Source organism: Dendrobates tinctorius, unplaced genomic scaffold, assembly GCF_039654945.1.
Source record: "Dendrobates tinctorius isolate UK_male_01 unplaced genomic scaffold, ASM3965494v1 ptg000084l, whole genome shotgun sequence".
NCBI classification, from domain to species: Eukaryota; Metazoa; Chordata; class Amphibia; order Anura; family Dendrobatidae; genus Dendrobates; species Dendrobates tinctorius.
The window spans coordinates 1,033,448-1,053,074 of NW_027361752.1; the positions used below are offsets into that span (position 1 = coordinate 1,033,448).

The 19,627-nt window shown below is 43.8% G+C and overlaps 1 protein-coding gene and 1 pseudogene across 1 annotated transcript in view; both read left to right on the forward strand.

The window, feature by feature from the left end:
- LOC141097311 (cell cycle control protein 50C-like) overlaps nucleotides 1-19,627 on the forward strand; it is a 92,120-nt gene that overhangs the window by 24,308 nt on the left and 48,185 nt on the right. The gene's annotated exons all lie outside the window — the stretch shown is intronic.
- LOC141097280 (microtubule-associated serine/threonine-protein kinase 3 pseudogene) lies at nucleotides 6,219-9,728 on the forward strand (annotated as a pseudogene).

Genomic DNA, 19,627 nt, shown 5'->3' on the forward strand with positions numbered 1-19,627 from the left:
AACATAGAGAATGGAACACGTGGACGGAACTAAGAGAATGGAACACGTGGATGGAACACAGAGAATGGAACAAGTGGACGGAACAAAGAGAATGGAACATGTAGATGGAACACCAGAGAATGGAACACGTGGACGGAACAAAAAGAGTGGAACACGTGGACAGAACACAGAGAATGGAACACGTGGACGGAACAAAGAGAATGGACCACGTGGACAGAACATAGAGAATGGACCACGTGGACAGAACATAGAGAATGGAACACATGGACGGAACAAAAAGAATGGAACACGTGGACTGAACACAGAGAATGGAACACGTGGACGGAACACAGAGAATGGACCATGTGGACGGAACAAAGAGAATGGAACATGTGGATGGAACACAGAGAATGGACCACGTGGACAGAACATAGAGAATGGAACACGTGGACGAAACAAAAAGAATGGAACATGTGGATGGAACACAGAATGGAACACGTGGACAGAACACAGAGAATGGACCACGTAGACGGAACACAGAGAATGGACCACGTGGACGGAACATAGAGAATAGAAAACGTAGACGGAACACCAGAGAATGGAACACGTGGATGGAACAAAGAGAATGGAACATGTGGACGAAACAAGGAGAATGGAACATGTGGACAGAACACAGAGAATGGAACATATGGACAGAACATAGAGAATGGAATACGTGGACGGAACAAAAAGAATGGAACATGTGGATGGAACAAAGAGAATGGAGCACGTGGACGGAACAAAGAGAATGGAACACGTGGACATAACAAAGAGAATGGAACACGTGGACGGAACACAGAATGGAACACGTGGATGGAACAAAAAGAATGGAACACACAGACGGAACACCAGAGAATGGAACACGTGGACGAACACAGAGAATGGAACACGTGGATGGAACACCAGAGAATGGAACACGTGGACGGAACACAGAGAATGGAACATGTGGACAGAACACAGAGAATGGAACACGAGGACGGAACAAAGAGAATGGAACATGTGGCTGGAACACAGAGAATGGACCACGTGGACAGAACATAGAGAATGGAACACGTGGACGAAACAAAAAGAATGGAACACGTGGACAGAACACAGAGAATGGAACATGTGGACGGAACACAGAGAATGGACCACGTGGACAGAACACAGAGAATGGACCATGTGGACGGAACAAAGAGAATGGAAACGTAGACGGAACACCAGAGAATGGAACACGTGGACGGAACACAGAGAATGGAACACGTGGACAGAACACAGAGAATGGAACATGTGGACGGAACAAAGTGAATGGAACGTGTGGATGGAACACAGATGATGGAACATGTGGACAGAACATAGAGAATGGAACACGTGGACGGAACAAAAAGAATGGAACACATGGACGAACACAAAGAATGGAACACGTGGATGGAACTAAGAGAATGAAACACATGGACAAAACACAGAGATTGGATCACGTGGACGGAACACAGAAAATGGAACACGTGGACGGAACACAGAGAATGGAACACGTGGATGGAAGACAGAGAATGGAACACGTGGATGGAACACAGAGAACCGCCTGGAAGTTTTACTGATTTTCTGGTTTACTCTTGAGACTCAATGGGGGATATTCATTAAAAGTAAATTCACCATATTTACAAGCAGAGTTTATTATCCCCTAATTGGGTAGTAAAATGCATGGGAAATTCATTGTGCATGATGAAGGAGACTTCTCTGAAGCTGTGCATTAATCCTCCGCTTTAATGACAACAACAAAAAAAGCTTTTCTTCCAGTATGTATATCAAATAATTTACTCATCAATTAGAAACTGCAGGTTTTAGGCCGGGGTCACACTGGCGAGGAATACGGACGAGTGAGAGGCGCTAAAAGCACACATTAGACACGGACCAATGATTCTCTATGGGGTCCCTCGCACCAGCCGTATATTTCTCATCCGTATTCTACGCTACGCTCCGTGCCAATCGCAGCATGCTGCGATTGTCAGCGTACTACGGCCGTAGTACGCCAATGCAAGTCTATGGGTGCGCAAAAAATACGAATTACACACGGACCACACATGTGACCTGCGAGAAATACGCACCAGGTGTCTTTTAGCAAAGCCGGCAATTCAGTGCGCTATACAGTAAACTCACCCTGACAGGTTTAATAAAGAAACGAAAGAATAGATATAGACACATAGAATACATAGAATAGATATAGACACATAGAATGCATGTATATATATATATATATATATATACATGCATTCTATGTGTCTATATCTATTCTTTCATTTCTTTATTAAAACTGTCATAGGGCTCCATTATATGTCCATTTTGCAAGCCTGCAAGAAAATCTCTCCATACGGATTACATACGGATGCTTACATGCGCAAAATACGCGACCACACCTTGATTACGGATGACATACGGAGCACTATTTAGGGGTCTGTCATCCGTATTACGCATGTAAAATACTGACCGTATTTTGCGTCGGTTAGTGTGACCCCGGCCTTATTGTTTTTTTTCCTATGGAAGCTACATAATAAAGTCAAGCAAAAGAAAAAAAGGGCCAGCCATTGTGATCTATTTTTTTCCCCTCAAATAAAATAACAGTAAGTGCCCCATAAAATGGTGCATAGGAGAAGCTCAGTTGATTGCTCCATTTCTGTTAAATTGGCTACAAATATAAACAGCCTTTGAGTAAAATCACAAATCTTAAGTCTGCTCTGTATCCTTACATCTCACACACTGAGAAACCTAGGCTATGGTGAGGCGCAGTCCTTTTCTGCTGTGCTGCTCCCTGGTAATGATTGAGCAACTCATACAGGAAGAAGAAGTACACGCCCCCAGTGAAAAGTAATTGATAACACCCACTTGGACTTACCATTTTCTTTTTGATTTAATATGTGCCAATACTTTGCTAATATCGCCGTAACTGAGAGGCAAAATTGCATAATGTGTCCAGTTAAAGAAGTTGTCTTCTACTTGGGCAACTTCTCCTCATACCCCATGCTTAGCCCCGATAAAATAAAAAAGCTTATACTCACCTCCCATGCCAGCACCGTTCTCTAGGGTTCCTGTGCTGTTTTGACACGTGACTCCAGCGCCCAATCAGCGCTGACATCACTGTCTCTGCCTCCTGTTGAATTGAACATGAAGAGCAAGTGAGAAAGCAGCTGGAGTCCCAACTTCCTCTTCATGTTTGATTTGTCCTAAGGCGGGCACAGCGATGCCGGATCAGATTGGGTGCTGGAGGCACGTGTCACAACAACCACAGAAGAACTCCAGGACCGCAAGTGCTGACACCACGGGAAGAGCGCCACCGAGGGAGGTGAGTAAAGTTTTTTTTATTTAATTGGGGCCAAACATCAAGAAGGGGTTGCCCAAGTAGTGGACAGCCCTCTAACCATGACAAATTTTGGGTGCTGGAGGCACGTGTCACAACAACCGCAGAAGAACTCCAGGACCGCGAGTGCTGACACAGTGGGAACGGCGCCACTGAGGAAGGCGAGTAAAGTTTTTTTTAATGAATCGGGGGCAAACATCAAGAAAGGGGTTGTCCAAGTAGTGGACAGCCTCCTAACCATGATAAATTTGGTTAAAAGGTCCACTTTAATCCAATAAAAATGTTTTGAAAATATCCAGTCAACCCCTTTTTCCATCTTCAGGGGGACGAGGCAGGGCTGTCCTCTGTCACCTTTGTTGTTCAATATTGCCCTTGATCCCTTACTAAGATATCTGGAGATGATCCCTTCCTTTGGGGGCATAGGGGTCGGTCACAATACACTTAAAACGTTGGCATTTGCTGATGATATCTTACTCATGATATCCAATCCTAAGGAATCCATTTCCTCTATAATGGACGCCTTTAATGAATTTGGAGCAGTTTCGGGATTTCGTATAAACTTTAATAAATCTCATGCTTTAGCTATTTTTAAAATTGCTCAGAAACGGTGGCCGTTCCCTTTTTCTTTTCAGTGGAGGAGAAATTCTTTACCTTATCTTGGCGTTGACCTAACATCAAATCCTCATGATATCTATAAATTAAATGTTCAGCCTCTTATTTCTGTAGTTATACAAGAAATTCAATCCTGGAAATCCCTTAAATTATCCTTTGCAGGTAAAGCCCATCTAATTTATATGATCTCTTTCCCTAAAATACTCTTTCCTTTACAGACGCTCCCGGTTCTACTTTCTAAAGCTGATGATAGGCTACTGACACGAGCCTTCTGCCTATTTATTTGGGGCTCGGAAGGGGGCTCTAGAATTAGTGTTTTTAAGCTACAGCAAACCAAATCTTTGGGTGGACTTAATCTCCCAAATTTACACCTCTACAGTATAGAGGCTGCTTTTCGCCATTCCCTTGATTGGATATACGCCTTTAATCGCTTCACTAATACCCCAATAGATGAGGCCATGTGTAGACCCTTCAGCCTCCCAGCATTAAAGCCTTCTATACATTGGTCAGACTCTTCACCAGGCCCTGGAAAATGGGTTGCTCAATTAACGAACTGTTGGGTAAATGACCTTTTGAAAGCCACTCTGCGTATTAACTCTAAATTACCATATGACAGTTACATAACCATGTCTCTTATGATATTTCATAGAGCATACATCTCCCCGGAGGTCCAGTCTAAAATGTCCCCCTCAGGGGACTATCCCTGCCCTAAATGCTTACACTCTCCAGCTGATATTTTCCATTGTCTTTGGAACTGCCCAAAAATAAGGGAGGTGTGGGATACACTTCTGCAACATCTCATCTACACTTTTGACATATCTATCTCTCTCTCCCCGGAGTGGGCCATATTTAATATTCTCGCACAGGACCAGTTGGTGAGGCTTTCTGTCCAGCAGCGCCCCATCTTGTTCATATGGGCGGCAGCCACACGTAAAAGCATTCTCCTTTTGTGAGCACAGGATGTAACACCTTCTTTAAGCTTAATTGCTACAAAAGTAACATATCTCTTCAAAATGGATTGGATAGAGGCCTTACTTAATAAAGAGGGACGCTTTTTTTTTCACATGGTCCTCTTTTATCAATACTCAGACATCTTCCACAAGCCAGGCGATACATAGTTGTTTCCAGCTCACCAACTGGTATATGAGAGAGCAGCTTGCCAGTAATATCCCTGTTAGACTGGATTGAAATTGTGTTACGAAGTTATGGAGTTTGCCTGGGGGAGGGGTGGGGGTTTTTATAGTTGAAAAAATGCCGTCTAATGTTAATAATATTGCATAAATGTTCTTCTGTTATGTTATTGGACATTATATGTATATTTTGCATTACACTCAATAAAGACGGTTTAAAAAAAAAAATGTTTGCAAACAGATGGTCGGCCATTATGACATCACTGATGGTCGGCCATTATGACATCACTGATGGTCGTCCATTATGATATCACAGATGGTCGACCATTATGACATCACTGATGGTCGTCCATTATGACATCACAGATGGTCGGCCATTATGATATCACAGATGGTCGACCATTATGACATCACCGCTCGCAGTTACTTATGCTGTGTACACAGGATTCCTGCTGCCATTTTGGCTCCCTAGTGACTGAGTGCATTTGCAATTTTTCGCTATGGCTGAATTTCTTCTAGACAAGCTTCAGGTAGAAGGATTATTGGAGATTATTTACACCCATTGCTCTGACATTAAGCTTCTACCACCCGATGGCGTCCTCGGCTTCACTCACCGGCTGGTGGTGGAGCTAGTGCAGGACTGCCTGACCAAATACCACCAAGACCGTCTTACCTCAGAGTATCTGACGGATTTAACCCGGAACATCAGGACATTACTACAGCAGGCTGAAGAAAGATCTCAAGATGGAGATTTGGCTTTTGTTAAAGAACTGGCCGAAAAAGTCCTGTATGTGCTGGAAGGTCCGGCCCGCTCCCCGGAATGCCTGGAGACACCACAAGGCGAGTACAAAGACAGGGAAAATGTCCCCCCGGACCCTAACACGAGTCAGGCGGGGCTGAGCAGCGATCTGACCACAGAAACCCCTGAGCTGCCGTATCCTGAGAGTGTGATCTGTGAGATCCTGGAGATCCACGAGCCTGCCACTGAGACACCAGAAGGCGACGACAAAGACGGGGAAAATGTTCCCCCGGAATCCCCGGACCCTAATACGAGTCATCCGGGGCCAAGCAGCGATCTGACAACAGAAACCCCTGAGCTGCCAGATCCTGAGAGTGTGATCTGTGAGATGCCAGAGATCCACGAGCCTGCCACTAACTTGATGGAATCATTGATCCCGGCGAGAAAGCCGCATATGAGCGACTTTGAGACATCCAAACTGATCAGCGGCGGATGTTTTGGGGCTGTCTACTTAGTGCAGCACAAATACTCACAGCAGATCTTCGCTATGAAGAAAATGGCGAAGAAGAACCTGGAAACTGAAAAACACGTGGAAGCGGCCTTTCTGGAGAGGGACATCATGACCTTCGCTGATTGTCCCTTTGTGGTCTCCATGCTCTGCTCCTTCCCTACTAGATCTCACCTGTGTATGGTCATGGAGTATGTTGGAGGTGGAGACTGTGGGTCCCTTCTAAGCACCAGGGGCCGTTTATCTATCCCCTTGGCCCGTCTGTACTTTGCAGAAACAGTTCTTGCTGTGGAATACCTGCACAGCTATGGTGTGGTGCACCGAGACCTAAAACCGTACAACCTACTGATTACAACTGCTGGGCACATTAAAGTCGCTGATTTTGGGCTTTCAAAAATTGGTGTCATGATACCAAAAACCAACAACTATAAGCAATCAGTGAAGGACATCTCCAGAGAGTTCAAGGACCTTGAGAATTGTGGTACCCTGAATTACATGGCCCCAGAGGTCATCCTAATGAAAGACTACGGAAGACCTGTTGACTGGTGGTCAATGGGGATCATTCTCTATGAATTTCTGGTGGGATCTTTACCATTTGATACGGATTTCATACCTGAGCTTAAAAGAATGATTGTCATGGGAAAAATACCTTGGAATTACAAACGCTGTCCACCCCGTGAGGCTAAGAACCTCATCACTGACCTGCTCAAAAAAAATCCTGAGCAAAGACTTGGGACAGGTGGAGCATTTAAGATTAAGGATCATCCGTTCATGAAAAAAATAGATTTTGACAATCTTCTAAATCAGAAGCCGATGTATATTCCTCATCTTGTGTCAGATGTGGACACCAGCCTCTTTATCAATCACGCTCATAGAGACATGCTTATGGTCTCAGAGAATGAAGAGGACACAAGTGAGGACAAGGACCTTGACTTCCAAAATTTTACGTCATCCTCTGAAAGGCTTTCTAAACTCTGCACCATCGCTACCATCACGATGAACAATGAGAATTCAAAGTCCCATCCAGAGTGTACCCAAGCATCAGACATCGAGAAAAGAAAATCTGCAATAAATCCAAATGCAGAGCAAGAAAGCCCAGAGAATGTAAAAAAGGAGAAAAAGAGAAGAGGTTCCACCTTCCGCCGGATCTTATCATCCTGCCGGCGTGGATTATCCAGGGCTGCCCACGTGTTTACATGTTGTTGCCGCTCCCCTACAGATATTTAAAAGACGGTAAACCTCCACATCCAGCGCCCTGAGGTCCAGCAGATCCACCATCACTGCTGGAGAAGTATAGAAGTGCAATTCCACAACAGTTTTTTTTATTTTTTTACCATGTTCACCAAATGCTAAATCTGACCTGCCATTATGATTCGCCAGGTCATTATCAGATGACAGATACCAAACTTGTATAGATTGTTTTTTATTTACGTGGTGAAAAAAAATCCAAAGTTTAATAAAAAAAAAAATTGCACCATTTTCTGAGATCCGTATCGTCTCCATTTTTTGGGATCTGGGGCTGGGTCAGGGCTTATATTTTGCGCGCCGAGCTGACGTTTTTAGTGATAGCATTTTAGGGTAGATACGATTTTATCACCTGTTGCTATGAACAAAAAAACGTAATTTTGCGGTTTGGATTTTTTACTCGTTATGTAGTTTACCAATCAGATTGCCTTTGTATTTGGATAAATTGGGAGTTTCTTAATGCAGCAATATGAAATATATGATCGTTTTTTTGTATTGTTTTATTTTGACTAGGGAAATATGAACTTTAAACTTAATTTTATATTTTTTAAAACATTTTTTTTCCACTTTTGACTTCCTTCAATACAGTAGTCTCCATAGAAGACTTGAAGCTGCAATCATCTGATCACTTGTGCTACGTATAGCCTTGCTATGTGTAGCAGAAATCATCATCTCCAGGGGCGTCCGTGGGTGTGGTTTGTGACACGCTTCCGGCACGCATGTGTTAAATGCCGCTGTCAGAGATTGACAGTGGCATTTAACATGTTAGCAGCCGCAGGTGGATCGCAATTTCAGCTGTTAGGGGCACATGACAGTTGATCAAACCAGCTATCATGTGTCAGAAAAGATGCGGGCTCAGCGTCGGACTCGGAGCCCGTATCAAAGGGAGGGAGGCGACTTATACGTGATAGGTTGTGAAGGAATAAGTAGAACAATATTTTATTTTTCAAAGCTTATGTCTAAGTTCAGAAAAAAAAAGAATATAGGAGGTCAAAATGCAAAATATAAGGACAACAGAGCCCAACAGATTGGTGGATGGGAGTGCTAAAAATTATTGGGTAAGGAGGTGTAAAATACTTGCCCCTGGAAATTGCAGCCCACAATACACCAGTAATTCTTGGCAGGTTCATTACAGAAAAATTATTAATTAAAAAGTGCCACTAAAATCACTGGGCTGTGTAATACATGAAGGTGCCGAGCCCTCCAGAATGAAAGGTTTTTTCTTAATTTTCTCTCTGCCATTATATTTCAATGTCCCAGTCAAGACAGACTCAATTATTCCAATTTATACCGTAAAGCCGAAAGCCGACACGTGAGCTACAGAAAATAGAAAGTCTCATCCTGTTACATCTGCTTTAATGGCCAAAGTGAAAACTGCAATAGTTAAAGGGAATTTGTCAGTAGGATCAACCATCCTAAGCCGTCTATATAGGTTATAGGAAGCGGAGTAAAATGATATGTTTTTCTTAATATGTAAATGAGCTGTTAAGATCTATGGTCCGGATATAGATCTCCCTGAGCATCTGCATCCAAGGCTTACTGTAAATAAAAGGGGGCGTTTCCAGTGGAGACATGTAATGACAGACAGTCTGCTCTCCTGATCTACATGTCTCAGAGTGGCAACACCCTCTTTCATTTAAATAAGCTCTGGAAGAGGATTTTCAGGGAGGTCTGTATGGGGTCCATAGAAATTAACAGCTAATTTACATATTAAAAAAAAATTGTGGATTTCTCTAGAATATGACATCGGAACACAGATATCCAAAGACATACCAAAAGGCAATTTAGATTGTGGGCCCCATCGGGGGCAGTGATGATAATGTATGTAAAGCGCTGTGGAATATGGCTATATAGGTAAAAGCATAATAATAATAATAATAATAATAATAATAATAGGTATTTTTTTCTGCTACCTATGACCTACATGTCCATACAGATGGCTTAAAAGAGGTTATCCTACTGACAGATTCCCTTTAAAAACAATACATTTGTGTCATCATATTTTTAAAAAACACTGATTTAGAGAAAATATTTTCTACTAATTACTTAAGAGAAAAGAATTCTCAACATAATCTTTGCCAACTTAAAATCCTTTTTCTGTATGTTAAGCTCTGTGTCCTAAGGCTGAATATTTCAGCTGAGTAAAGGAAAAAGACTTGGCCTTCATTGTAGCTCAATATGTCTGGAAGGGGGAACTATGCGGTCGGCTTCTACAGTAATACCAAAATATTTAAAAAATGCCACAAATATTATCATTTGCTTCCTTCATGGAGAAATTACATTAGCGAGTTGAAACGATTCACATAATGAAATATAAGATATGAGAATTGCCGTGGATGGAACACAGAGCATGGAACATGTGGACAGAACATAGAGAATGGAACATGTGGACGGAACAAAAGGAATGGAACACGTGGACGGAACACAGAGAATGGAACACGTGGACGGAACACAGAGAATGGAACACGTGGACGGAACACAGAGAATGGAACACGTGGACGGAACAAAAAGAATGGACCACCTGGACGGAATAAAGAGAATGGAACACGTGGACGGAACAAATAGAATGGAACACGTGGACGGAACACAGAGAATGGATCACGTGGACGGAACAAAGAGAATGGAACACGTGGACGGAACAAAAAGAATGGAACACGTGGCGGAACAAAGAGAATGGAACACGTGGACGGAACACAGAGAATGGAACACGTGGACGGAACAAAGAGAATGGAACACGTAGACGGAACACCAGATAATGGAACACGTGAACGGAACAAAAAGAATGGAACACATGGACGAACACAAAGAATGGAACACGTGGATGGAACTAAGAGAAATAAACACGTGGACAAAACACAGAGATTGGAACACGTGGACGGAACACAGAGAATGGAACACGTGGACAGAACACAGAGAATGGAACACGTGGTCGGAACACAGAGAATGGAACACGTGGATGGAACACAGAGAACCGCCTGGAAGTTTTACTGATTTTCTGGTTTACTCTTGAGACTCAATGGGGGATATTCATTAAAAGTAAATTCACCATATTTACAAGCAGAGTTTATTATCCCCTAATTGGGTAGTAAAATGCATGGGAAATTCATTGTGCATGATGAAGGAGACTTCTCTGAAGCTGTGCATTAATCCTCCGCTTTAAAGGGGTTGTCCAGGCTTTTCACATAATCTCAGTACATATCTGGGCTGCAGAATTGTGACAATAAGTAATTTACTTTCTGTCACCAGTTTGCACGGTTTTCTAGATATTCTGAAGAGAACGTCCAAGGGGGGGGTGTTATGGCATTGAAATGAGAACTAGTCATTTCCTCCTACTCTACTAAAAACATGCCGTCTATAGCAACAACCCCACCCTCCATAGCAACAGGCTCTCCCAGTCCACATAAAGAAGCCTAGCCCTCCTCACACAGTAACAAACCCTCCCCCCAACTCCATTCCCCCCCTCCGTGCCGCTCCATTCCCCCCCCTCCCTGCCGCTCCATTCCCCCCCCCCCGCCTCTCCATCCCCCCTCCTCCACGCCGCTCCGGCCTCACCCGGTCTTCACATTGCCGGTGAAAACTGCAGCCGGGAATGAGAGGGTCATGTGACAGGCGGGCTGAAGTGACGTGCGCAGAGCCTGTCACATGACCCGCTCCTTCCCTGCTGCAGGTTTCATCTGCAATGTGAAGACCGGGTGAGACAGACCAGCGTGGTGGGGGGGAATGGAGTGGCAGGGAGGGGGGGGATGGCGTTGGGGGGAAGGGGGGAATGGAGCGGCAGCGAGGGGGGGTATGGCGACGGGTGGAAGGGGGGGAGTGAAGCGGCGGGGAGGATTTGTTACTGTGTGATGAGGGCTTCTTTATGTGGACGGGGAGGGCCTGTTGCTATGGAGGGTGGGGTTGTTGCTATAGACGGCATGTTTTTAGTAGAGTAGGAGGAAATGACCAGTTCTCATTTTAATGCCATAACACCCCGCCCCCTTGGACGTTCTGTTCAGAATATCTAGAAAACCGTGTAAACTAGTGACAGAAAGTAAATTACTTATTGTCATAATTCTGCAGCCCAGATATGTACTGAGATTATGTGAAAAGCCCGGACAACCCCTTTAACAAAGCCCCAGAGTATCACACATTTCAAGGAGAGTGGGACAACTTATTTTTCACCTCTCTCTTGTAGTGATGAGCGAGTATACTCGTTGCTCGGGTGATTGAGTATTTTGCAGTGCTCGGAGATTTGGTTTTCGTCGTCTCAGCTGCATGATTTGCGACTTGTAGACAGGCTGAATACATTTGGGAATTCCCTAACAAACAGGCATTCCACACATGTATTCAGGCTGTCTAGCATTCGCAAATCATGCAGCTGAGACGACGAAAATCAAATCTACGAGCACGCCAAAATACTCGGAGGACACCCGAGCATGCTGGGGAAAACCCGAGCAACGAGTATACTCGCTCATCACTCATTTGTCATCCGTATTAAATTTGTTTTTTTTACTCAGCAGCTATTAATCATTTACAGGATCATTTACAATTGGCTCTCTTACAGAATGGCAATGTATCCTTAAAAATCGGATGCTATCCTGTGGCTCTGTATGAAATCAGATTTTTGTTCTCGCGCTCGCCCGATTTTGGAGTCAAGTTGCAGCATGCTGCAAATGTTATCCTCACTCTGAATACTGCAGAGAAAAAAAACGTAGATCAGCATTGCCTTATTGAATAACATTGGTCAAAGTGCAATACTATTTTTTTTTTCTGAGTGCACTTGTCTGATTTATATGCTCGTGTCAGCGAGACTTTATTCTGTATATTTACATACAACATTGTAGTAACATTTAGGCTATGTGCCCACGTAGCGTTTTTCAAGCGTTTTTTTCCTGAGCAGAAATGCATGCCGTTGCCAGGGAAACCGCATGCGCTTTTTGACATGCATTTTTGACGCGATTGTCAAGCGTTTTGACATGCGTTTTCCTATGCGTTTCTGCAATTACAGTGTATGTATGTGGAATCGCACGCGATTCCACACAATTAATGAACATGCTGCGTTTTTTTCCGCTAAGCGTTTCCGCAGTGGAAAAAAACGCACCATTAGCACAACATGTGCGTTTTCCATTCTATCTATTACATTAGATGCCTTTCTTAAGCGTTTCCGCAGAAGAAATGCTTGTCTAAAAGCGCTGTGGAAATGCTTAAAAAACGCAACGTGGGCACACAGCCTAAATCAGAGCAATAAAGTGATCTTCCTACACATCACTTCCCTCTTCTGGGTCTATCTTGAAATGTTGCTCACTTTTTACTGCACATAAAGGATATGTGAAATCAATGAATATCATAGCAATCCCCCGACACCATGAAATGGGAATGTGATAGAAATGTTCAACTGAAATACAGGATATTAATAAGATTTTGTTGTAATTTTACATGCAAAAAATTCTGTATTCCATAAACTGTGTTCAGATTCAGAAGAGGTTACAAAATAATAAAGCACCTTTCTGAGGCCTACCCCTCATCGGTCTTACCGCCGCAGCTCCGCACCCTGTCTACCAGTCTTCAATTCTTTTGGCCTCTATATCTTCATCCAGCCTCCGTTTTTCCGGTCTTCCTGCTCTGACTGAGCCTCACCCATTCATATATGGGGTCTGACACACAAGTGACCACATGAGGCCTATACAGCACAGGAAGACTCAAGGAGAAGGCTGGAGACTAGAAGAATATCCACATCAAAAATGAGAGAAGATGGTGGGGAGCTGCGATGGCAGGACAGGTGAGGAGTAGACCTAGGACAATTCAGTATATTATCTCAGTGTAGGAGGAGGAGTCCCCTCTGTATACCCAGGCCGGAACCAAGGGGGCCATCACCAAGGTTCCTAGGGAGACTGTTTCTGGGGGACACAATTGGGGGATGGACCGCAGAGACTTCTAGAAAGGTTGGGGGAGGAGCTACTATAAAAGGGGCTGAGGACGCCAGTAGGGGTCAGTCGATGTAGCAGGAGAGAAGAGAGGAAGCTAGAGGGCGCCAGAGAGCCAGAGCGAGAGCCAGAACCAGAGCAAGGAGAGCAGAGCAGTGACAGAAGAGACTGAAGGGAGACTCACCGCTAGCAGAAGAGAGACGGCACCGAGCCGTCCAACGGAGAGACACCGTCCGGCTCTGCCCCCTGGGTGTGGCCTGTCATCTGCCACCCGCAGCTGCCTCCGCCCGACTCCACCCCACGGGTGCGGCCCGACCGCTCCCGCTCGCGACAGCCGACGCCCGACTCCACCCAGTGGGTGCGGGCCGACTTCTCCCGCCCGCGGCAGCCGACGCCCAACTCCACCCCGCGGGTGCAACCCGACCACTTCCGCCCGTGCCAGCCGATGCCCGTCTCCACCCCATGGATGCGACCCATCCTCTCCCGCCCGTGGCAGCCACCGCTCGACTCCAGCCCGCGGGTGCAGCCCGACCACTTCCGCCCTCGGCAGCCGACGCCTGACTCCACCCCGTGGATGCAGCCCATCTGCTGCCGCCCGTGGTCGCAACTGATCCACTCCAGTCCACAGTTGCGGCCTGTCTGCTGCCGCCTGCGGCCCCCGCAGCTGTGGCCTACGCTGTCTGGACCCTGGGCAGAGGAACTCTTCAGGGGCCTGCTGTGCCCCCACTTCTCCGGGGCGTAGGAACGCCCGAAGTCTCCACCAAATCCTCATCGGCTGGGCCCAGCGGCTGATACGCCGAAGCATCATCGACCATCGCTCTGCCGGACGTCAGAGAGAATAAGTGACACATTGTAGTTAACATTTTTTGCCGGGTTAGTCGTGTTTGTGTTACCAGTGTATTCTTGTGTTGATCCCTGCAAGGATAACTGCTGTTAACTTGTTTGGTTGCTCGAGATAGCCCCTATAGGCATATATATATATATATATATATATATAAGTTACATCTTAAAGTTCCTCCCGTCTCTCGCCTCGTCACTGCATCCCGTGTACCTGCGATTACTACATCTATATATAAAAATCAGTGTGTGTGTGTGTGTGTGTGTGTGTGTGTGTGTGTGTGTGTATCACCAACCAATCACGATGCATCTTTCATTTCACCAGAGCTGTTCAAAAGAAGCTCAGCTGTGATTGGTTGCTATGACCAACAGTTTTAATTGCAACCAATCACTAAGCATCTCTCATTTCACCAGAGCTGGTTAAAAGTAGCTGAGCTGTGATTGGTTGCTATGCGCAAGTTTTCCCACTTGACAGCACCTCAGCAGACACTGACATGGTGGGAGAAATCTAGCATCCCCAGGAACATAAGCTCCAGCCATCGTTTGTCCCCCAGAAAGGAGCAGTTAGTACATGACAGAAATGAATCCCCCCTCCTGTGTGGTATCATTAAGTGACACACATGAATGTAGGAAAGTGCACATATTAAATGTCATGTGGATTTAATATTTTCTCACAGACACTTTTATGCATTATTGATGTTTTACTGTGCTCTGATGCTGTGAGTTTTTTTTAAAATGCTTCTTTCCCCATAGTTCACCTGAATATACCCATATAACACGTAATGCTTTTCCCATAACAACCCATTAAATATGATACTATACTGCATACAGATGCTGTACACCCATGAGCAACTCAGACGGACAAATTACAAGTTGACGGTGCATGAAAATGTGTGTGAAGGTTTCTCAGCTGTACTAATGTATAAGTTTGTGCCTGTTCATTGGTGAAAAGCATTACTGTGATATTTATGGTGGCAGAAAAGTGAGAATATCAGCCTGATCAGTAGAAAACCTGGGATCTTAGTGAACCATGTTTCTGTGCAATTTCACTATTCTGTTTTTACTGGCTCTGATGGGATGATGTGAGATATTAGGGGTAGTAGTCCGGTGGCTCTGGCTGACGGGATGATGTGGGATATTAGGGGTAGTAGTCCGGTAGCTCTGGCTGACGAGATGATGTGGGATATTATAGTGAATGTGGCTATGCGAAGTGGGCGGGGCTCTACACTCAGCTTTATATATATATATATATATACATATATATATACACACACTATATATATATATATACACACTCACTGGCCACTTTATTAGGTACACCATGCTAGTAACGGGTTGGACCCCCTTTTGCCTTCAGAACTGCCTCAATTCTTCGTGGCAGAGATTCAACAAGGTGCTGGAAGCATTCCTCAGAGATTTTGGACCATATTGACATGATGGCATCACACAGTTGGCGCAGATTTGTCGGCTGCACATCCCTGATGCGAATCTCCCGTTCCACCACATCCCAAAGATGCTCTATTGGATTGAGATCTGGTGACTGAGGAGGCCATTTGAGTACAGTGAACTCATTGTCATGTTCAAGAAACCAATCTGAGATGATTCGAGCTTTATGACATGGCGCATTATCCTGCTGAAAGTAGCCATCAGATGCCTGTTCTTAGCTGAGAGGAGTGGTACCCAGTGTGGTCTTCTGCTGCTGTAGCCCATCTGCCTCAAAGTTCGACGCACTGTGCATTCAGAGATGCTCTTCTGCCTACCTTGGTTGTAACGGGTGGCAATTTGAGTCACTGTTGCCTTTCTATCAGCTCGAACCAGTATGCCCATTCTCCTCTGACCTCTGGCATCAACAAGGCATTTCCGGCCACAGAACTGCCGCTCACTGGATTTTTTTTCTTTTTCGGACCATTCTCTGTAAACCCTAGAGATGGTTGTGCGTGAAAATCCCAGTAGATCAGCAGTTTCTGAAATACTCAGACCAGCCCTTCTGGCACCAACAATCATGCCACGTTCAAAGGCACTCAAATCACCTTTCTTCCCCATACTGATGCTCGGTTTGAACTGCAGGAGATTGTCTTGACCATGTCTACATGCCTAAATGCACTGAGTTGCCGCCATGTGATTGGCTGATTAGAAATTAAGTCTTAACACACAGTTGGACAGGTGTACCTAATAAAGTGGCCAGTGAGTGTATATATATATATAATCATTATAATTTGTTATTACTAACCATAGTTATGGTAGTTACTAGGCCCAGGCAGCGCCGGGCTCTTCAGCTAGTTTTATATAAATGTCTCTTCAGGACACTTTCGATTCAGGATGAATCAATTTGGTCAGAATTTAATTTTCCAGCCAAACTGAATGAATAAACCAAATCAAATTTTCAAAAATGTCTTCATCTCTATTTCTAACACATGTAATTCAGTTAGGTGCAGAAATATTTGTACAGGGACTTAATCTCCATGATTTGGCCTCTAAATGCTGCAATTTTGTAATTGAAAGGAAACAACTGAGATTCAATTGAAATGTAGACTTGCAGGTTTAATTAAAGGGTTAAACAAAAATATGCTGTGAAATATTTAGGAATTGCAACCATTTATTACAAAGCCGCCTCATTTCAGGGATTCAAAAGTAATTAAAGTAAAAGTAAAAATAGATCTTTGAACAAATTATTAAATAGAATGTATGTAAGTACTTGGATAAGAATATAGTAATTAACCAAAGCCAGCATGGGTTTGTAGCAAACAAGTCATGTCAGACAAATCTTATTTCCTTCTATGATGGAATCACTGACTGTGTGGATCAGGGAAATGCGGTAGATATACTATATATTGACTTTAACAAAGCACTTTATAAAGTTTCTCATACTATTCTTTTTGCAAAAATTACCAATAATAGGATTGACAAGATTAGTTGGATTCATAACTGGCTCAGTGATTGCACTCAAAGAGTGGTAATAAATGGTTGCATGTCCAATTAGAAGAGTGTTTCAACTGGAGTACCACAAGGCTCTGTCTTGACACCAATGTTGTTCAACATTTTTATAAATGATCTAGATAAAGGAACTGAAAGTAAACTAATCAAAGTTGCAGACGATGCAAAGCTAGGAGGGATAGCTATTACTAGAGAAGAAAAGCAGTCTAGATCATGTGAAATAATTATCCCCCTCTACTCATCCTTGGTCAGACCTCATCTGGAATACTGTGTCCAGTTCTGGGCACTACATTTTAAAAAAGACAAAAAAATGAAGCAAGTGCAGAGAAGAGCTACCAGTATAGTGAGCGGACTGCAAAGTATGTCCTATGAGGAACAACTACAGAATCTGGGAATGCTTAGCCTGCAAAAAAGATAAGAGAAGACGTAATAGCTGTCTACAAATATCAGAAGGGATGTCACAGTGTAGCAGGATCATCCTTATTCTCATTTGCACATGGGAAGCAATAGAATTAAACTGAAAGGGATAAGATACAGATCAGATATTATAAAAAAAACTTTGACAGTGAGGGTGATTAATTAGTGGAACAGGCTACCATGAGAGATGGTGAGTTCTCCATCAATGGAAGTCTTCAAACAAAGGCTGGACAGACATCTGCTTGAGATAGTTTAGTGAATCCTGCATTGAGCAGGGGTTTGGACATGATGACCCTGGAGGTCCCTTCCAACTCTAGCATTCCATGATTCTATGATAATTAGATAAATTAACTTTACCATAAATAAAATGTTATTTTTATCTCTGTGTAGAGAATCCTTTGCAGGCAATGACTGCTTGAAGTCTGGAAGCCATGGATGTTAACAAACGCCGGGTTTCCTCCTTTTTGACTTAAGTTATGTCTTAAGCATGTGAAATTCTGATCAATGGGGTTGAGATCTGGTGATTGACTCAGCCATTGCAGAACATTCCACTTCTTTGCCTTAAAAACCTCTTGTGCTGCTTTCAAAGTATGTTTTGAGTCATTGTCCATCTGTACTGTGAAGTGCCATCCAATCAACCTTGCTGCATTTGGTTTAATCTGAGCAGAGTATAGCCCAGTACACTTCAGAATTCATACAGCTGCTTCTGTCTTCAGTCAAATCATCAATAAACACTAGTGACCCAGTGCCATCGGAAGCCATTCATGCCCACGCCATCACACTGCCTCCACCATGTTTTACAGAGGATGTGTTGTGCTTTTGGTCATGAGCTATTATCAAGCTTTCTCCATACTTTCTTCTGCCCATCATTCTGGTACAGGTTGATTTTAGTTTCCTCTGTCCTGTGAATGCTTTTCAAGAACTGGGCTGACTTCTTTAGATTTTTTTGGGCAAAGTTTAATCTGGCCTTTCTATTTTTAAGGCTGATTAACTTCACGACATGCGCCATTCTAGTACTGCGTATGTTGTATCCCTCCCTTTAGTATGGGCTCCAGCACTGAGTCCACATCTTTCCTGGCACATGTCAGCTGTTTTGAACAGCTGACATGTGCCCCTAACAACAGCGGGTGGCATCACGATCCACCTGCAGCTGTTAACTTGTTAAATGCTGCTGTCAATCTCTGACAGCAGCATTTAATGTGATCGCGCCGGAAGCGCGTCACAAATCCCGCCCATCAATGGGCTGGCATGACAACCCGGGGTCTGCAGGAGACACCTCTGGTTGTAATTGCTGGATTGCTATGAGCACCCCCCCAGTGATCGGCGCTCATAGCAAGTGAGCATTTCTGCTACACACAGGCGATCTGATCATCGCCTGTATGTAGCAGAGGCGATCAGACAACTGCAGCTTCTGGTCTCCCATGAAAACTATTGAAGCAGGCAGAAAGTAAAAAAAAAAAAGTTTTTAGAAATATGAAAAAAAAATAAAAATATGAAAGTTCAAATCACCCCCATTCGCCCCATTCAAAATAAAACAATTAAAAAAAATTAAAAATACACATATTTGGTACCGCTGCGTTCAGAATCGCCCCATCTATGAAGCTATAAAAAAATGAATCTGATTGGTAAACGCTTGGTGGAGAAAAAAAGTCAAAACGCCAGAATTATGTTTTTTGGGTTGCCACAACATTGCAATAAAATGCAATAACGGGTGAAAAAAAGATCGTATCCACACCAAAATGGTACCATTAAAAACGCTAGCTCGGCATGCAAAAAATATGCCACCATCCAGTCACAGATCACGAAAAATGGTGACACGACGGGTCTCGGAAAATGACACAATTATTTTTTAACAAACTTTTTTCACAATTTAAGTAAAAAACAACCTAGACATGTTTGGTGTCTACGAACTCATAATGACCTGGAGAATCATAATGGCAGGTCAATTTTAGC